This window comes from Symphalangus syndactylus, chromosome 19 (assembly GCF_028878055.3).
Source record: "Symphalangus syndactylus isolate Jambi chromosome 19, NHGRI_mSymSyn1-v2.1_pri, whole genome shotgun sequence".
Classification (NCBI taxonomy): Eukaryota; Metazoa; Chordata; class Mammalia; order Primates; family Hylobatidae; genus Symphalangus; species Symphalangus syndactylus.
Genome location: NC_072434.2, coordinates 73735379 through 73749306, shown reverse-complemented (window position 1 = coordinate 73749306; position 13928 = coordinate 73735379). Strand labels below are relative to the sequence as shown.

Here is a 13928-nt window from a genome sequence, read left to right as displayed (position 1 = left end):
CAGGCCCAAGCTGAAATTGCAATTCCAGCACTGAGCATTTGTGTTGTCTTGAGAAAGTTCTTCTCCAAATATCAGAATCCTCATCTGTGGAAAAAAACAAACAAACAAAAAACAAAAAAGAGGCACTATTTCATTGCTTGGGTGGTGGCTATGACAGAGCCTGTGTGCTCAGGACAGTGGGGAGTAAACGGGGCTCTTACGGTGGAGGAGAGGCCCTAAGCCGGTTGCCAGCATTTCTGTGTCTCCACTGTGCCAGGAGTTAAGCTTCTCGAGTAGTAAGCCTCTAAGAGACACATTTATAGAGGCAGAAGGTACTCGGATATACACGTGACAAATGTGAGGGCACGCTTGAGTGTGAGCAGCGCTGTAAATTGAAAACAGCCGTGCAGCAAAGCATGACTAATTATAGGACTTGGGAACCTTATCAAAGCTCCTTCGTAGCATTCAGATGACTGTGTTAAAGAGAGCATTCTAGAATTTTCAGCTGAGTTTCAGAGGCCGAGTGTGACATGCCGTCACTTTGTCCTTATGGTTTGTATCCGCCCAGCCTGAGAGGTGCTGTATTTGCACATTTCAGTCCCCTGAGCACTGACGGGTGGTCAATATGGAGCAGTGGGGCCAGAGCTGCACTCTCTACTTCGTTTCTCCTTCACCCTGGGCAAAAAGCTAGCAGGCTTTCCTGTTTCCCAGCTGACTGTGTGATCTGAGCTGACTCTGTGAGCATTGTTTTGCTCCTTTGGAGGGCATGAGCTGGTGAGGGCTGGCAGGGGAGTTGTACTGGTGACTGGGTAAGGGGCTCAGAGGGAGGGGAAAGGCAGAGAGAGTGGGAGAACTGCAGTGTTTGATCTTGGAGCCCCCTCCTCACCCACCAGGCAGCGCCCCTCCTCCACCCACTCCTTCCTCTCCCAAAAGGCCCTGGCTGAGGCTTGTCTCTGCACTGCTTCTCTGGAATGACGTTGCCTCGTTTTGTCCTCAAGTTAAATGAAAGGTACATATCCAGCGCACATATCCCTGGTGGGTTTTCTGGTGTCCAGACCTAATGCCACACTAAACAGAAGTATATTTTTTGAATAAAAGTCCAGGAATTTTTTTCTTTACTCCTTTCTCACTTCTCTCAAGTGTAGGGAGCCCCCATATGTGCCAGAGAAATGTCTCCAGTTCCCCAGGCCGCTGGCTCAGTAAAGTTCTGGCTGTCATGTTGCTTAGATGGAAAACAGTGTGTCCCACATACAACCTTTGTAAGAAGTGTGACCCCCACGCTGGTGGGGCACCACAGTCCTGGGGACACTTATGATGTTCACGTGGGCAATTATGAGCCTGTGTTCCTGGATAAGTGGTCCTCCGCTCTGCCCAAGGCCAGCACCAGGAAACCACCTCACCACAGTCTCCTGTGGGCACTCTCTGCTGTCCTGTTACGGACTGGAGGAACCCTCAGCACCCCTGAAGTGCATTTGTCTGGGAGAGACACCACCCTGAAGCCAGCTGCTGTTTATTGAGCACCAACTTCGTGCTTGGGACTCAGGGAAGTGACCTCCTCTAGTCCTGGCAACTGCTTTGCCAGGTAGACCCTGTTAGGCTCATTTTACAGTGTGGAAGCTGGAGTTCACACAGGCATGCTAACTTGCTCCAGATCACGCAACTGGCCCCAAAGCACGCTTCTCCTGCAATACTGTCCTGCACACAGGTCCCTGGCCGGGGCACAGGGCTGGCTGCGGCAGGAGGCCGCAGAGTTAATGCACAACGTGAAGTGGGAGTTGTTGGATCAGCAGCCCAGAAAATACTGGAGGAACCACAGCTTAGACCTGTGTGGCTCCTTTTTTTGCTTCCTGCTTTTAAAATCTGTATCTTGAGGCTCACAGTTCTCACCCTAGAATCAATGCGACTGGGAAGTTTTTCTGCTCCAGGCTCTCCTTTCTCACGGACAAAATGGGGGTAATAAAAACAACAGCAGGACTCTCTGAAAGTTATGCAGCATTAATGTCCAGAAAATATTTACTGTTTTGGAAAGACTACTAATTGAGGGGCTTTTATATGCTGATAAAAGTAAAATGCACAAAAACCCAAGATACCGCAAGCTGTGTATATAATTCAGAACTGAGCTGTAGGAAAAACAGCAGCCAAATTCAACCAGGGATTAAGGGAGCCTCCCATTATGTGAGAAAACCTTGGACTCCACAGAACTCCATCCCGGTAAAGCATTGGTGAGTGAGTGACAAGCCCTTCAGCCAATGAGATTCCACATCGGAAGCAATGACATCATGGAGGCAAAGGCGTATTCGTTGTTGGCCTCTGAGACCCAACCTCAAGCTACTGGCATATGTAAAAACTGCTTTTCGTGGGCGTGGAGGAGACAGTGCACTCCAGAACAATGCTTTATCCAGCCTCTAGCAACCAACTGCGTCCAAAGACCCTTGTGTGCTTTCTGCTCTACCCAGATGGGGGATTATTGTGTGTATTCCACCCTGGGGCAGTTGACAACACCTGAGATGAGCAATGCAGCTCATGCCTTTTGCAGTTGGGTTTCCCCAAGAATCCTTCTCCACCTGTTGTGATTTTTCTATTGTCGCTGCAGGACAGACACAGTCCGTTGGACCAGGAGCTGAGAAAGACCAGGACCAGAAGCAGATGGCTCATTTGCTTAGTGATCGGAAGTTATGTATATATTCACTTCTCAAAGCAGCTGTGATCTAGGCTTTTGCAGTTTGAAGGCTCTTCTCCTCCTCAGGGAAATGTGCCTCCCCTGGGCATAACAGAGGTGGAAAGAGCACTGTAGATTCTACAGATAGTGGAAGTGGGGGGTGCATTTGTCCTCATGGGCAATTCCAATGAGAGAGGCTCTTCATTCCTGTTCCACGACAGCATTTCCAGCTGGAAATGGAATCTTCTTTGGCTGAGAGGGTCTGGTTAGAACTATGAAAAAGGGTGATATGATGCATGCTTGGCTCGTCCGTTATTTTCACATTTTGAGGTCATGTGGCAGTAAAACTTATGAGAGAAAGAAATTCAAGGCCACAGACTTTTTTTTCCTCCATGTATTATGCGAGAAAAAGGCCACTGGATTTGAAGTCAGAATTTATATCTAAAACAAGCTCCAAAATTACCAGATGTATGACTGGGCAAGGCCCCAGGCCTCTTTGGGCCTTAGCTTTCTCAGATATAACAAACTGTTGATAAGAACACCCATCCTACATGGTTGACATGAAGATCAAATACAGTCATTTGTATGAAAGTATTTTGTAAGATATAGCAGACTTTAGTAATGTTATTAGATCAAATCATATACGATTGCCTATTTTGGAGGTAAAACCAGTTGAACACGAGCAATTTCGTATGATTCAACCTACTAGTTATTATATAGTGCCGGATTCCTAGATGGGATTCTAGTGGATTCTGTGGTATGCCATGCAGCACCCTCCTTTAGGACTGAACATTGATTCCCACAGCTAATGGAACTCTGTGTAGCTGACAGCTCTGGCTCAAGGCTTTCAACTGAAGCTCTTTCTAGGAGTTGCCCTTAGTGGTCAAGAGCCTCACTTAAGGCCCTGTCTCCTTCCTGGGGGCAGCCCACATTCAATGGCTGGTCAACGGGGGATAAATATCACCTTGTCAATAGGTGGGAAGGGACACCTCTAAATGGCCATCTTAGCTCCAGGGCTTCTTGTGGGGACATTTATGGCTTTTGTTGTGGCTGCATCAAAGCTGAACTCCTTCCTCTGCCCACCATTGCTTCCTTCTTGTCCTCCGCTGGTGTTGATCCCCAGTCAGCTTTCTGCAGACAAACCTCCATCCTGAGTGTCTGTTTCCTGGGAGCCTGACCTAAGAAAGAGATCACTGAATATTTTTTGAATGACAGATGACAGACTTGGGCACCTGGATGCCTCCTGTTATTTAATCAGCTACGTGCCCAGCCCTAGACTTGATGCTGTGGACGTGGAATATAAGACACCGTCCCTGGGCTCAGTGACTTTACAACCTAATTTCGGAGCTAAGAAGCCTGACACTAATGGAATAGAATCATAAAGGCAGTTGTTTGCTTATAGCAAGTTTTTTTTAAAATTTTTTTATTTTTATTTTTTTATTATTATACTTTAGGTTTTAGGGTACATGTGCACAATGTGCAGGCTTGTTACATATGTATCCATGTACCATGTTGTTTTGCTGCACCCATTAACTCGTCATGTAGCATTAGGTATATCTCCTAATGCTGTCCCTCCCTCCTCCCCCCACCCCACAACAGTCCCCGGAGTGTGATGTTCCCCTTCCTGTGTGTATGAGTTCTCGTTGTTCAATTCCCACCTATGAGTAAGAACATGCGGTGTTTGGTTTTTTGTCCTTGTGATAGTTTACTGAGAATGATGTTTTCCAGTTTCATCCATGTCCCTACAAAGGACATGAACTCATCATTTTTTATGGCTGCATAGTATTCCATGGTGTATATGTGCCACATTTTCTTAATCCAGTCTATCGTTGTTGGACATTTGGGTTGGTTCCAAGTCTTTGCTATTGTGAATAGTGCCGCAATAAACATACATGTGCATGTGTCTTTATAGCAGCATGATTTATAGTCCTTTGGGTATATACCCAGTAATGGGATGGCTGGGTCAAATGGTATTTCTAGTTCTAGATCCCTGAGGAATCGCCACACTGACTTCCACGATGGTTGAACTAGTTTACAGTCCCACCAACAGTGTAAAAGTGTTCCTATTTCTCCACATCCTCTCCAGCACCTGTTGTTTCCTGACTTTTTAATGATGGCCATTCTAACTGGTGTGAGATGGTATCTCACTGTGGTTTTGATTTGCATTTCTCTGATGGCCAGTGATGATGAGCATTTTTTCATGTGGTTTTTGGCTGCATAAATGTCTTCTTTTGAGAAGTGTCTGTTCATGTCCTTTGCCCACTTTTTGATGGGGTTGTTTGTTTTTTTCTTGTAAATTTGTTTGAGTTCATTGTAGATTCAGGATATTAGCCCTTTGTCAGATGAGTAGGTTGCAAAAATTTTCTCCCATTCTGTAGGTTGCCTGTTCACTCTGATGGTAGTTTCTTTTGCTGTGCAGAAGCTCTTTAGTTTAATTAGATCCCATTTGTCAATTTTGGATTTTGTTGCCATTGCTTTTGGTGTTTTAGACATGAAGTCCTTGCCCACGCCTATGTCCTGAATGGTTTTGCTGAGGTTTTCTTGTAGGATTTTAATGGCTTTAGGTCTAACATTTAAGTCTTTAATCCATCTTGAATTAATTTTTGTATAAGGTGTAAGGAAGGGATCCAGTTTCAGCTTTCTACATATGGCTAGCCAGTTTTCCCAGCACCATTTATTAAATAGGGAATCCTTTCCCCATTTCTTGTTTTTGTCAGGTTTGTCAAAGATCAGATAGTTGTAGATATGCAGCATTATTTCTGAGGGCTCTGTTCTGTTCCATTGATCTATGTCTCTGTTGTGGTACCAGTACCATGCTGTTTTGGTTACTGTAGCCTTGTAGTATAGTTTGAAGTCAGGTAGCGTGATGCCTCCAGCTTAAAAATAAGGAACGCTTCACGAATTTGCGTGTCATCCTTGTGCAGGGGCCATGCAAATCTTCTCTGTATCGTTCCAATTTTAGTATATGTGCTGCCGAAGCGAGCACAGCAATTTTTATTCCTGAAAAAAAAAGGCACTCATAATTATTAATAGTATAACCACTCTTTATTTTAGTAGAAAAAAGGTTTAATATAAAGAATGATGTACTTACAAAATTGTTGGAAATGTTAGAGGAACAAAAGTCAAGAATAGCTGTGGATTTGAGGAAATTAGAAAGTGCTAGAGTTGTAGGATGCTACCTCTAGGAAGTCGGCTATCTGCTGAATTAAAGCAGGTAACTCACAGGAGCTCTCCTAGACACTCCAAACCCTGTTTCTGCCATCCGATCACACAACTACCCACTGCTGTTAGAGAAGAATAATGCTTTATCCTTTGCTTTCGTCTTCCAAATATCAGCTACCTGCCAGTGCCTCTCAATGGCAGAAGCTAGACTAGAACCTTCCTGTAAAGAAAGTATAAGACGTGCAATTGCTGAAGGCCAGGAGTTCAAGACTGAAAAAAAGAAGGCACTCATAATCATTAACAGTATAAGTTAAATCAGAAATTTCCTTGAGCAATTTCTCAAGCCTGGGGAACATGGCAAGACCCGGTCTCTACTAAAAATAACTTAAGAAAAAAAAAAAAAAGAAAGTATAAGACATGCAATTTTCGGGGTACCAGCCCTCGTAATACAGAAAATATCAGAAGGATAGGAATAGCAATAGATAGTAGAAGGTAAAAGGCAGCAGCCTGGAAAAACTAATGCTTGAATCTGGAGGAGAGATAGGACTTGAGTGTGTAAGGGAATTGATGATGTCTTTGCAAGTGAGCGGAGCAATATGACTAGATCCTGCACCCTCCAACCTGCCTAGAGGGTTCTGGCTCCAAAGTGCTCACTAAATACATGACGAATGAATGTAGGAGGGAATGGGTGTGATATATTCATGGAAGGAGACATCTGAACAGAAAGAGAAGAGTGTATTAAAGATTAGGACATGATGCTGTCTCACATGGTGTTTTACAGTTTTCAAAGTAAGTTCACATATATTAGCTTTGACTCTTGAAGTGTTGGTAGGGTGGGGTAGATTATTGGGGTGAAAACAGGCATGAGCATTTAACTTTGAGGTATTGAAAACAATGACTGGGCTGGGCTCTGTGGCTCACTCCTATAATCTCAGCACTTTGGGAGGCTGAGACGGGCGGATCATTTGAGGTCAGGAGTTCGAGACCAGCATGGCCAACATGGTGAAACCCTGTCTCTACTAAAAATACAAAAATTAGCTGGGCGTGGTGGTGGGCACCTGTAATCCCAGCTACTCAGGAGACTGAGGCAGGAGAATTGCTTGAACCTGGGAGATGGAGATTGCAGTGAGCCGACATCGCGCCACTGCACTCCAGCCTGGGTAATAGAGCAAGGCTCCGTTTTAAAAAAAGAAAGAAAACAATGACTGACATTCACTTACTATATGCTTGGCTTTCCATGCTTGACCTTGCTTTTCTTTACTGCTCCATACTTGAGTACAATCATGGCTGAAATCGTTTTTATTGTTCATTTTCTACAGAAAAGGAAACTGAAGTTTGGAAATGTTAGGCGACTTGTGACAAAGCCGGAATTTGAACTCAGGGTGACTAACTCCAGGTCCCAGCAATTTAACTTCACTTTGAGTTGCTGCCCCGGGCAAGAGGGGGCCAGGAATTCCATTTCTCAGGAAGCACAAAATTTCTTAGCAAAAACGTTCTGTTGCCTGAGGATCCGTGTAACAGAAACTGGTACGTAGCAGTGAGTACTTGGGGGGCTTGACTGCCTTTTCCTCTCTTGGTCTCAACTTCTGAATCTATAAAAAGAAGGGATTGTACTGGAGCAGGGTCGGCCGGCTGTGGCTAGTGGGTCACCTCTGGCCCACTGCCTGCGGCTCTGGGTGGGGTTTGATCGGCACACTGCTGCCTGTGTGCTTACTTCCTGTTTATGTTGTTTTCGCTTTACAGTGGCAGAGTTGAATAGTTGTGACAGGGATCATACAGCCTGCAAAGCCTCCACATTTACTCTCTGACCCTTTACAGACATGTTTGCTGACTTGTGCTGAGAGGGTCTAGCCAGGCTCTCCCAGGTTTGTACTCTGGGATTGTAACATCAGTGCTTAAATTCCCAGGTTAACTATCAAGCCCTTGCCAGTGGCCCATTTACTTCAAGAAATATTTCTACCAAATCCCTTTGCAGAAGCTCCCTTGAGGTGTGTAAGACCCACAAAATTGCGGGCCATCCTTGTTGTCCACAGCCCACTGCATCCAGGGAGGCCAGAGAAGGGAGGGGAGGATGTCCTATTTCCAGGAACTGAAACCTAACACCATGCACCTGTCCTCTATCACATGTAGAAAGTGGGCCCCCTGATGAATGCCCAGGAATCTTCCTACCATTGGCAGGTGCGGGGAACCTAGGTCCTAATATCCTCGTGATCCTTGGGAGGCTGAGTCCGCAGGAGAGGGTGTCAGGCCAAGGAGACCTGAGCTGGGATGGTCCTGGCTGGGCCAGTCCTTGCTTGGCACTGCTGCTATGTCCTCAGCTGAGGCAGCAATGGTGGCCTGAGGCTAAAAAGTGGACCATCTGGTTTTGCAGGTACCTGTAGTCTTCCATGTTAGTTTCTGATAAACTCACCTGTGGCAGAAATTGCTCAGGTAATTCCAGTGTCTGCTCCCACCCCAGGTAGGCACCTGGACAGCACCCCTTTTGTGTATGCATAAAGAACCTCTCTTTCCATTGATGATGCTTATTGCAGATTTAGTCCCAAGATAACTGGGGACTGAATTTAAGAAAGCTTTCATGCTTTTTTGAAGACTACCATAGTAAGAAATGGATCTTACAGTGTAAATCAATACATATATACCCAGTATTGATAGACACATCTGTGCCTGTGTATGTGTGTCTGTGTGTGTGTGTACATGCCATTTGTATGTATGTGTGCATGTAAAAGCAAAACAAAAGTTTCAGGAAACAATACTCATCCTCAATGATGTATAGTTGTTCCTTGGTATCCATGGGGATTTGGTTCTAGGATCCCCTGAGGATACCAAAATCCACAGATGCTCAAGTCCCTGTTATAAAATGGTGCAGTAGAAGCATGTAACCTATGAGCATCCACCTGTATGCTTTGAATTGCCTCCAGATTACTTATGATACCTAATATAATGTAAATGCTATGGAAATCATTGTTATACTGTATTGTTTAGGGAATAATGACAAGAAAAAACATCTGCACGTGTTCAGTACAGACAGTTCATTCTCCCAATATTTTTGACCTGTGTTTGTTTGAATCCACGGACGTGTGACCTGCAGATATGGAGGACTGACTGTATTTTGGTGTTTTCTATTCCATTTTCTATTTTTATGAATAAAATCCTAGTTTCAATCTACAAAGTGATTTCTCAAGAAAATATTATGACTTGCAGTTTGGAAACATTGCTTTAGATAATATGTGGCATGTGGTAAGGGCTGTTTTCTTTCTTTTGTTATTTTCCAATAATGTTTAATGGCAGGGCACTTTGGGAACACTGGCTGGTATCACGAGGACTATTTTTCGTGTCCATGCAGCTGTAAGTGACCTTGGGCAAGTTACTTCTCCCCAGGGACTCCAATTTCCTTATACATAAAATGGAGAGTTAGGATTAGGCTGAGTTTCCTTTGAGCTCTGAGAATCTGAAGTTCTATGCTGTACCTGTCCTTCGGGTGTCAGGAATACCTGTCACGTAGTTTTTAAGGTAACAATTGAGGTATCACTGATCTAAGAGGCATGGGATATTTCTGGATGCTTTTCCATTGAGGCCCTGAATCCTGAACAAAAGGGGCTTGTTAGGAAGAACACAGGCCGTGGAGTTTATCGGCTCTACTGGTCTGTATTGCAGTATCAGGAATATTCAGATCCACTTAATGACTCTTTCCCTTCATCCTCGTAATGACTGGTGACGCGTCTGTGTGCAGTGCTCATGAGAAGCTGCAGGTGCTGAGAGTCCGAGCTCCTTGAGTGGAGCTGACATGAGAATCCAGGCCTTCTGCCTCAAGCTCATGGGACCACACAGCTCCAGAAAGGGTGGGCAGTGATATCCCCAAATTGGATGGGGAAGATGGCCTGTTTCAGGGTCCTTGCCAGCCCTGGGATGGTTTTCGTCTATTGTAGGAAACCTGTCAAGCATAGCGCCTGCTGTAGGAGCCGCCTCCTCCAACAGACATTGTCTGACCCCAGCTTCCAGCTCACTCCCCGCTCTGTGAAGGAAGCAGCTCCAGGCAGTGTGTGTGTGTGTGTGTGCGTGTGTGCGTGTGTGCATACAGGGGTGGCTATACCTGAACCAGAGGCGTGCCCCACTGCAGGCTGGACGGCCTAACAGGTTCTGCTCAAGAGATGACAAGCCATCAGCTACACCAGCCGTCCAGCTCCCTGCATCACTGAGCAGACTGTGACAGACAGCAGGGATGGAGCTGGGAGGGCCATAAGAGCGAGACCTGAGTCCAGTCTGCCCCAGCCGCTGCCTGTATTCCAGGCCCAGGGTCCCTCAATCCTCACCGCAAACTCTTTCTCAGGGTGGCCTGAGTGTGGCTCAGCCCCTCACATTTGCACCCATTACTCTGAATCATACAGGAAGTAAGGGAAAAGCTGGAAGTTCCCAACTTCAGCTTCTTCCTCTAAACCTAGGTCTCCACATCCTCGGATTGTATCAGCAAAAAGGTTTGGGACATGCATCCCCAAAGGAGACGTATGATTTATTGTTTTTATATACAACCATGTTAGTATATTTTCTATACTAAAATATACACAAAATAGAGATTAAAATGCAATAAACAATATTTTAAAATATAATTTATTTATGAAAGAGTCCAGAAATTGTTTCCTCTCTGTGAAGAGGTGTGTTTGAATGGCTTTTATTTTCTTCTAAAATCCTGACTCAACTCTGACTAATGTGGTGATTCAAAGGCCTGGATTAAGTCTAGTTATCTGAACATTTGGGTTTAATGGTTGCCACCCCTAAAGAAGATACACTGGATCCAAGTAGAAGCCATACATGGCTGATGGGATGTACTAAGTCTTCACTAAGCCTCATTGCTAATTTTTCTTGTTTCTTTTTCTTCTTTTTTTTTTTTTTTAATTTGAGACAGTCTTGCTAGAGCACAGTGGCACAATCACAGCTCACTGTAGCCTCTACCTCCCAGGCTCACACAATTCTCCCACCTCAGCCTCCCGAGTAGCTGGAACTACATGCCCATATCACTGTACCTGGCTAATTTTTGTATTTTTTTTTGTAGAGACAGGGTCTTGCTATGTTGCCCTGGCTGATCTCCAACTCCTGGGCTCAAGCGATCCTCCTGACTCAGCCTCTCAAAGTGCTGAGATTACAGGTGTGAGCCACCGTGCCCGGCCGGTTTTGTCTTTTTCAAGTCAAGGTCTCCTTGGTTGCCCAGGCTGGAGTGCAGTAGCACAATATGGATCACCGCAGCTTCAATCTCCTGGGCTCAAGGGATCCTCCTGCTCAGCCTTTGGAATAGTTGGGACTACAGGTGTGTGCCACCATGCTTGGCTAGTTTTTGTATTTTTTGTAGAGATGGGGTAACTATGTTGCCCAGGCTGGTCTCAAACTTCTGGTGACAAGCAATCCTCCCACCTCCACCTCTCAGAGCACTGGAATTACAGATGTGAGCCACCTCACTTGGCCTCATTTTTCAGTTGTATCTACTAATGGTGCTAGGATCTTTGGTGAGACTCAGTAACTAAGTCTCTACTTTCTTTGCATTCATCAGTGAATTTCTTACAAATTAATTGAATTGTCTTTAGGTATACATTGTTTGGAAATTTTAAAAACAGGTTGGAAAGTTCTGTTTTTAAGGATTTTTTTGGCAGAAGCTTTTTGAGATATAGTTCACAAATGATGCAATTCACCCATTTAAAATGTACAATTCAGTGGCTTTTAGTATATTCACCGAGTTGTGCGACCATCACTATAATCAATTTTAAAACATTTCAGCACCCCAGAAAGAAACCCTCACCCTTAGCATTTACTCCTCATATTCCCCCTGTCCCCAGTCCCCCTAAACAACCACTAATGCACTTTCTGTCTCTATGGACTTACCTATTCCAGATATTTCATATAAATGGAATAACATGTGGTCTTTCGTGACTGGCTTCTTTCATTAGCATAATGTTTTCAAGGTTCATCCATGTTGTATCATATGTCAGTAGTCTCTTCTTCTGTATGGCCAATTCATATTTCATTGTATGGATATACTATGTTTTACTTATCCATTGTCAGCTGATGGGCATTTGGGCTGTTTCCACTTTGGGCCATTATGAATAATGCTGCTATAAACCTTCATGTGCAATCTTTTACATGGTTGTATGTTTTCATTTCTTTGTACATATACCTAGGAGTGGAATTGCTGGGTTTTATGGAAACTCTATGTTTATTCTTTTGAGGAACCACCAGACTTTTTCAAAGTGGCTGTATCATTTTACATTCCTGCTAGCAATGTATGAGCATTCCAATTTTTTCACTTCTTCTTCAATACTTATTTTTTTTATTATAGTCATCCTAGTAGGGGTGTGTTATATCATCGTGGTTTTGATTTGCATTTCCTAATGAATAATGATGTTGAACATATTTTCATGACCTTATTGGTCATTTATATATTCTGTGGAAAAATATCTATTTAAATCCTTTGCCCATATTTAATTGGGTTGTTTGTCTTTTTAATTATTGAGTTGTAAGGGTTCTTAGTATTTTCTAGATACAAGTCCCTTATCAAATAAATGATTTACAGATATTTTTCCCATTCTTTGGGTTGTCTTTTTATTTTCCTGGTGTTACTAACTTTTTAAAGCCTGTAGAAATGAGGGTTATTGTTGGTGTCACACTATGGTTTTTAGGAATGAAGTTATATAATGATGGAAACATTTTCAAACACGTGTTTTAAAAATGCCTTCTGCAGTACACACCTTTCTTTCTAAAAGACTTATTCTCTCACTCCTGTTAAAACTTTACCTTTACCTTGAAGACTGTGAATGTTGTAAAAAATTTATTTAGATGTTTTAATAATATCTGCTGGGAAGCAGACTGTTGAATGCCACGTGTCATCATGAAACGTTATCAGCCAACTTGGAACATCTTGTACAATAGAAATGATTGGTTTTGATGAGGTTTTTAAGTATTTGGCCATGAGGCAACCCTTGTGCTATAAAAATTTCATGACTATCCGGAATGAAAGTTTAGAGATTATTTATTTATTTATTTTTTGAGACGGAGTCTCCCTCTCTCTCCCAGGCTGGAGTGCAGTGGTGCCATCTTGGCTCACTGCAAGCTCCGCCTCCCGGGTTCACGCCATTCTCCTGCCTCAGCCTCCCGAGTAGCTGGGACCACAGGCGCCCGCCACCACGCCCAGCTAATGTTTTGTATTTTTTTTTAGTAGAGACTGGATTTCACCGCGTTGGCCAGATGGTCTCCATCTCCTGACCTCGTAATCCACCCTCCTCGGCCTCCCAAAGTGTTGAGATTACAGGCGTGAGTCCCCTTGCCCGGCCGAGATCTTTTTTTTTTTTTTTTTTAATAAAACTAACCACATTGGTGGCATTCCGCAGCACTTGTTGCATTGTGGTCAATTTGTATGCCACAGTAACTTTTCTGCAAAAGAATTTCAAGGGAGGAGTTTATTTGTATACCTAATCCCATAATTTCTTGTACTTAAGAAAGTTCGAGTGAAAGCAGCAGCTCCCTCTGTGGCTGCACCTTGCAGTCTTCTTGTGGGGCACTATTTTTATTCAAATTGTTGTTTAATGTTGAGGGCATCTTCTCCTGGGCATCTTTTAGTGGTTCACAAAAAAAGAGATTTTAAGATATATTTCTGCCGGGCGAGGTGGCTCATGCCTGTAATCCCAGCACTTTGGGAGGCCAAGCTGGGCGGATCACGAGGTCAGGAGATCAAGACCATCCTGGCTAACACGGTGAAACCCTGTCTCTACTAAAAATACAAAAAATTAGCTGGGCGTGGTGGCGGGTGCCTGCAGTCCCAGCTACTCGGGAGGCTGAGGCAGGAGAATGGCGTGAACCCGGGAGGCAGAGCTTGCAGTGAGCTGAGATCGCGCCACTGCACTCCAGCCTAGGGAACAAAGCAAGACTCTGTCTCAAAAAAAAAAAAAAAAAAGATATACTTCACCATTGGCTGGGCGCGGTGGCTCATGCCTGTAATCCCAGCACTTTAGGAGGCCAAAGCAGGTGGATCACTTGAGGTCAGGAGTTCAAGACCAGCCTGGCCAACATGGTGAAACCCCATCTCTACTAAAAATGCAAAACAAAAAAGCTCTATTTCACCATCCATACAGAATCTAACAAATGCTAT

At 44.1% G+C, this 13928-nt stretch overlaps 1 protein-coding gene and 1 non-coding gene across 2 annotated transcripts in view; one reads left to right on the top strand and one right to left on the bottom strand.

Moving 5' to 3' along the window:
• The window catches only part of LOC129458288 (uncharacterized), a 171401-nt gene that overhangs the window by 53875 nt on the left and 103598 nt on the right, over positions 1–13928 (top strand). The gene's annotated exons all lie outside the window — the stretch shown is intronic.
• Positions 5518–5624, bottom strand: LOC129459017 (U6 spliceosomal RNA). Its single transcript, XR_008649836.1, has one exon. It is a non-coding gene; the product is annotated as a U6 spliceosomal RNA (small nuclear RNA).